Source organism: Cyprinodon variegatus, unplaced genomic scaffold (genome assembly GCF_000732505.1).
Source record: "Cyprinodon variegatus isolate N-32 unplaced genomic scaffold, C_variegatus-1.0 Scaffold572, whole genome shotgun sequence".
Taxonomy (NCBI): domain Eukaryota; kingdom Metazoa; phylum Chordata; class Actinopteri; order Cyprinodontiformes; family Cyprinodontidae; genus Cyprinodon; species Cyprinodon variegatus.
The window spans coordinates 355,665-362,778 of NW_015151025.1; the positions used below are offsets into that span (position 1 = coordinate 355,665).

The 7,114-nt window shown below is 36.8% G+C and overlaps 1 protein-coding gene across 2 annotated transcripts in view; it reads left to right on the forward strand.

The window, feature by feature from the left end:
- LOC107095772 (cyclin-dependent kinase-like 5) overlaps positions 1-7,114 on the forward strand; it is an 83,223-nt gene that overhangs the window by 30,349 nt on the left and 45,760 nt on the right. The gene's annotated exons all lie outside the window — the stretch shown is intronic.

The following is a 7,114-nucleotide window of genomic DNA, read 5'->3' on the forward strand; positions in this document are numbered from 1 at the left end:
ACTCGCACCCCCGTCATGTTCCTGTGTTTTCATCTGAAAGGAAGAAGAAGAATCCTTTTTTGCCCACTGAGCGATTTACCCATGAAGGTCTACTTAAAATCAAACATGTTAGATTTTCTCTGGACATCACGATTCCTGATCAGGAGGTGGTCATGAGAGGCTGATCGGCCCTCGTTACCCCCAATACACTACACAATGCACGATCATCCTGAAAGTCGTCCCAAACTAAAAATTCTCACACGACTGGAAAGTCGGCCCAAATAGGGCAAAAAAATCGCACTGTGTAAGCCCGGCCTAATAAGCCTCCATTAAGGATTAAGTTGCCTTTTAAATATCGTCTCATAGCTTTTCGTACTACTAATGCATTTCCAAATGTTTTTGTTGTTCTTAGCTATTGGCTGTTCAAAGAAAAACAAGATGAATCTTTGAATTTTGGTTTATTTAAGTGTGCTTATGTGACTCACATTTAGGTCAATGCTTATTTTAAAAAATCCCATTTTGATGGTCAATATTTCTCAATTCTTTTATCAAAATAGATATTTTTTTTATTTTATCAATTTGTTTTTTTCTTTTTGTAACATTCAGAGCAATATGAACAGATACAATCTGCAGGACATGTTCTTATGATTGGTTTTATTTACCGTGTTTTAGCTTGACGATGAAAGGTTTCTCCTTTTCAGAGCACGTGATACTGGAGTTTCGTTGTGATTAAACCTTCGTTATCAGTCCCTCAAGTGATACTCTCTTTTTGTTTGCATTAGTCTCACCTTGACTTCATTGACTCAAACTAGAAGGCTTGTTTATTCTGTAAGTCACAGCACAAACTTTGCCTCAGCATCAGAGTCCCTGCTCAACATTTTCTTAATAGTAGAAAGTTTGTGAAACACTTTCCAAATGTCACTCTGTGGTATTTTGACACCCTAAAGTTAGGCCTGACAAAGTAAACCTTTTGTTGGAACACAAATACTTCTCTCTAGCAGCTAATCTAAATCCTAGATAAGTCCTCAACGTGGTCACTGGTGGGTTTTCTAGCATGTAGCTGTATGTGAGCAGTTTAAATGAGTGGGTAAACAAAGCTGGCGTTAGTGTTTGTGTAAGCGTGGGACACCTCTTAGGAATGCACGCAGCGGCACCCTGTATTTCCAAGCCCATTTCTAATACTGGTATACGCAGAGGTAAAAAATTAACTACACCACCACTATAGTGCTCACAGACTGGCTTGTGTTATTCCTCCTCTTATGGTTTAATGCTTATGAAATGCAGTGCTGTCCGAAGTTAGTCCCCAAGAACTAGAGCTACGTCCTGTATCCGCTCCATCGCCCCTCACAAAAATGCTGTGCAGCGATCTACACTTCATCTGTATAGGACATGTCTATACATTGTCTTTTATTTTTTAGGTGGACAGTATCTGCTTTAATCTTTGTTCTCTGACTTCTTGCCTGGCTCATAGTGTTGTTAGACAATAACAAGTCATTTTCCATCATTGGTTAAAATCTGACCTCCATATTTTTTTGACCAATGACAGCGGAGGCCTGTCTGTCACGCTGCAGCACCACATAGCTGGTAGAAATTACCAGCTTCTACCTGCAACATACTTAAGCATACACTGTGTGATTTTTTCAATAGTTGCACGCAGCTACAGCTCACACTGTACGACGAAACCAGTGTGAGTTCACAGCTCATGAAGTATGTTCTCACGCTGTGCAGCCTGATGCTCTGATGCGATCTACCTGCTCACACTGCAAGTCTAAAAACCACGTCGGACTCAGCTCTGCAGTGACATGGCGCTACTTTGACTCATCTATCCAGAAGCCAAATGAGTAGAAGAGGAATATTAAGCTCACTAGAGAGAAACGCTCTGCCATAGCAATTTGTGTAATTTTGTGCTGAAAGCTCTAAAAAGAGAAGGCGAAAACTTATTTGGAAAAAGACATGGCTTTTTCATCTGAGAGAAAGAAGACGAATCCTTGTTTGCGCACTGAGCGATTTGCCCACGACGGTCGACTGAAAATCAAACATGTTTGATTTTGTCCCGATCTCACAATTCCTGATTGTGAGGTGGTCATGAGAGCGTGATCGCCTGTCGTTACCCCCCGTACACTACACGACGCATCTGATCTAAAAATTCTCACTCGACTGGAAAGTTCGCCCGAAAGGGGCAAAAAATCGTACAGTGTATGCCCGGTTTAAGCAACTAGCCAATGACGGTCTTTATGAATGAGGGGTCAGATATTTCCCGGGTTTAACAGCTGATTAGCACACCTTTGAAGAACCTGACAACAGGCTGTGGTGATTTGAATTGGAAAACATCCCTACACTGCGAAAACAATCTTAAATTGAGTAAAACAATTCCTAAAATAAGTGACTTTACCCTTCATTTCAGAGGGTAAATAAGATGATCTGCCAACGGAATGAGTATCTTTAGCCTTAGAATAAGATAATTAGATATTATGCACTTAATATAAGAGACTGCAGATGTTTTTTTCTTATTTTAAATGTTGTCTTGTTTCATTGACAAAAGGTCACACTTATCTGCTCAATTCAAGAAGAAAATGCACTTAATTTAAGAAAAATAGACTTAATTAGATTATTTTTTTGTAGTGTAAAGGATGCAGGACACCCTGCATTAAATGCATTGATAAATCTATAGATTTGTTTCATTCATTTGATTTATTTGCTGCAAAGACAGTGAGCTAATGCAGGGCTTAGTTAATTGATTGTTAATTGTTAGTTTACTTGAATTGATTTGATTTTAATCGGGATCTCACTGGTATCTAATATAGTTTGATGTGGTCTTAAGTGCATTCAAATCATAATGTTTCATTTAAAAAAATGGTTAAAATCAAATTAACAATGTGCTCATTAGACCTTACTGATCTCCTGGTGCATGACTGAGCCAAATGTCAGAATTAAGTGTTACCTTGTAAATATCCGTACATATTTATGCTAATATCTCTGTTTGAAATGTATGAAGTTTGTTTTCAATTTTTTTTTCTAATTGTTGTTGGCGTTATACTGTACACCTTTCCCACAGACAGTTGAAAACGTCCTTCATAGCTAATACTGACACATTTACAGAAATGTTCATTAATGTGTACGGTCCCTGACAAATAAACAAATAAAATAAATAAATAAATGTTTCAATTGGCTTTGAAAAAGCTAAAGTTGCATAAACATGAAATACTGTAGACTTTATGTTTTGAAGAAAAAAATAATTGCCTGAGAGGAGACTCCTTGCGTATTGCTCCTCGATCCATAGTGTGCATTTTAGCTGTCATGTGCTCAAGTTTTGTGTCTTGCCTCACTCCCCTCTGTTGATTCTAAATTGCATGTATGAGCATGCATACTGTAAGCGTTAGTATTATCCCTGTGATGGAGTGTCAACCTGTCCAGTGTGTGCCCTGCCTCTAGATGATATTGGTACACATGTTAGATATAATTGGTGTTTGTTAACAGTAACATACACTGACTAAACCTCTAATATTGCAGACATGGTGGCAATTAGCTTGGATTTTAAATCTGGCTGCAAAAAATGCAGCCCTATGTTATGTGCTGGTTAGTTTCTCCTCTGCAGCCATAGCTATTTCTTTTTATATCGCTGCGATAAGGAAGGATCTCAGTACAGGGAAACAAGGAAAAGAATTGCTAATTTAGCTGTGCTACCCAACTAGTATTTTTTATTGTAGTTAATTACAGTTTCAATGATCAATTAATCTTAATTAATTTCATTCCTTTTGAAAACTAGACATTTTCTATAAAAAACCCAATTTCCCCTAATTATTTACTGAAATAATATATAAACACAGCAACAGATATTAATTGTTTTTATCTATAGATGTTGTTCAGCCATCAGGTTGGTTAAAAGTTTTAATATATATTTTTTTTAAAACCCTGCTAGTTTATGCATCTTCTTCAAAATACTACTTCCATAGATTTTATTTAGGGATGCACGATATTGGGATTTTGGCCGATATCCGATATGCCGATATTTTAAAACTCATGTAGCCGATAACCGATACCGATTGCGATGTAAAAGCTGGACAAAAATAAGTAGTCATTGAAAATAGCAGTTTTGTTATCCATTTCTGACACTTTGAAAAATAATATACTCAAATATATTTTCATATGCTGATATCAAATTGAATTTTAAAAACGCGGTATCGATCTATTTTACTTTCAAAATCTCGTGAAATTTCATCGTTCTGTTACAAACTCGTGATATTTTGCAAATTCTTGTGAGATTTTGTTAGTAAAATAGATCGATACCGCGTCAATATATCAACATATAAAAATATGGCAAAATTTCGTGAATTTTCGGGGGATTTCGTAGCATAACGATGACATATAGCAATATTTCATTAGTAAAAGAGATTGATATGGTGTTTTTAAATGGCAATATATCAGCATATGAAGATATTGTGATATTTTAACGTATCAATATTTTTTCCCTCGTCTTTAGAAGTTTTTAAGTCTGTAAAAAAGACGTTTTTGAGGAAGAAGTAGTATTTGTTTTTTGTTTTTTTTGTTTTTTTTTTTTTTAGACTTTAGAAACTCAGAACCTGATCAAATATCGGGTTAAATATTGGTGGGGTTGCCGATGTCCGATATTCAGTTTTAAGGCCGATACAGGCCGATACCGATAGGGGGCTGATTATATCGTGCATCCCTAATTTTATTTATTTATTTATTTTTTACTTAAACTCTTAATTTAGTTTATCTCTTAATGTAAGGTGGTGGCAGAGACTGTTTCTTGCACATTTAATGATGTGGTTGGTGGCAACAGAAGCACAGATCCAGAAATAAGAAAGCGGGAAGTACAGGAACCAGAACAGCGGGTAACAGAACATCAGAAGGGATTGAGGAGAATCCAGGATGATTAACTGCAGAGGAGGGATATATATGCCAAACAGAACATTGAATGAATTAGTCAGCTAATTGGGAGCAGATGTGGACAGAAGTAGCTAGAAGGGAGCTAAGAGGGAAAGCAGACGGGCACTAGGGGGCAACAGAGATTAACTGGGAATAAAACAGGGCTTAAATATAACTAAGAAATAAGTTAAATGAAGCTAAAGGGGAATTAAATTAATAACTAGAAAATGCAGAATGATCAACAGGAAACTAGAGGATAAGGGAAGCGATTGGAGATAAATTAAGATAACTATAACGCCATGGTAGACATAACCTAAAGATAACTGTAAACAATAATTGGCAAAATTAGAAAAGAATGAAGAACGCTGAATAGAAGATGACTGAAAAAACACCAAAAATGGAATAGTTAAACTAAAAAGTAATTCAAAAGTTATATAAATATTAACAGCAAGCACAGAGTAACATAAATCAAAGCCTAAATGAAAACCCTAAGTGAAAACTTGAACAGAACCAAAAACCCAGAGCAGCAGCGGCCTTAAAAAGCCTGTATCTTTTTAACTATAATATATTCTCTTGCTAATGCATCACATGTGGTGGAGGCTCAACAACAAAGTAGCCAGGTGATCATCAGAATGCAGTGCGTCACACCAACTCACACGCCCAGAGAATAGGACCTGAATCGTGCCCACCGTTGCCTCGCTTCAGAGGCAACAATGGTAAACAGAGGAAAGCTAATTTTACACGTTAATTGTAAGGGCATGAATGGTAAAGAATAAATACATTTATATTGCAAACCTGCGGAAACCTTTTTTATAAGCACATAAATATCCCCACCCCTGGAGGATTTATTTTATTTCTACTAATAATTTGTGAAGAGTTACTAGGTGTAATGCCAATAAATGTAACTGAAATGGGATGTAATTTTGTTATATTTTTAAATATATTTTCTGTTATTTCTTTATGCTTTTGTGAGCTATCCTGTCTCATTTCCTACAACAAGCAACATTCTTGGAAGAATTAAGCAAGCCAACTCTAAAATTGCCAGGTGTATGAATATCTGTAGGCTTAAAGGTATTAAGAAGCAGGAAAGGTCTCCATCAACCCACTCCTATACTGGGTTTAAAATAACCCCAAGAGACTGCAGCATGAGAAATCCAGGCTGATGATAGGATGGCATGAAAATTAAACAGAAAGAACATTAGTTCACGTTGGACCAAAATATCTCTTGACAACGATGTCCCTGATTTACATGGCATGCAAAAAGAAAGAGGCAGCTAAGTAAATAAGATAATCGATTTTTCTTCCTTGGGAAGTTAACACTATAATTGATTAGTCCACGGGAAAAACTCAACAAGCAACGATACAAACTGTTTATAGTATTTATTGCAAAAGCAGTGATGCTTCTACATGTAAACAAGGCATTTTATCTGTTCAGAGGCACATCAATTGTTCCACCGGGCAGAAAAAAGTGTCACATGATCACAAGTCACACTATTATTAGGAAGTGAGCAAGAACATATGTGGCACATGCCAAAATGGGTCTACAGGCACTGCTTGCGTCTTATGGTGAGTGCTCCTGGCAGCTCTGCCATGGCGTGGGGTGGCATTTTCCTGGCATGGTTCAGGTTCACACAACCCCAGAGGGCTGAGGACACATGCCAGCATCAAGCATTCCTATATGAACATGTTGAGCCAATGATGAAGCAGTGGGTTCAATTTAGTCAACACTCTTTTATTACTGTTATGTCTTTCAAAAATTATACAGCCTGTGCAAAATATATCACAATCCAATCTATCTTTATATCATAAAAATATCACTGACTCTTAATGCAGTCAGTGTCATAATGGTGTAATTTTAGAGTTTTTGGTATAAGATGCAATGCACTGTTTATATCATTTTCACTTTTGTTAAATTGCTTTCAGCCTGAGGCGTATGACTAATGTGCATGCCAGCTTGGTACTGAAAGTACTTCTGCTGTCAATCAAGGAGGAGGATGACTGCGGCGCATATAGAGAATTGCTATCTAACTTTTACCCCTCAGTAGACCTCTGTGCTCCTTGATTCTTATTAGCAGACATTTATGGATTTGGAAATCATTCTCAAATTCAAAATTTTTAGACAAAAATGCCTCCCAAAAATGTACATACTATACATCAAAGACCGGTTTGATGAAATACTTTTTATTTGAGACAAAATCCAGACTACACTCTATCTGTCTGTCTGTCTGTCTGTCTGTCTAGCATG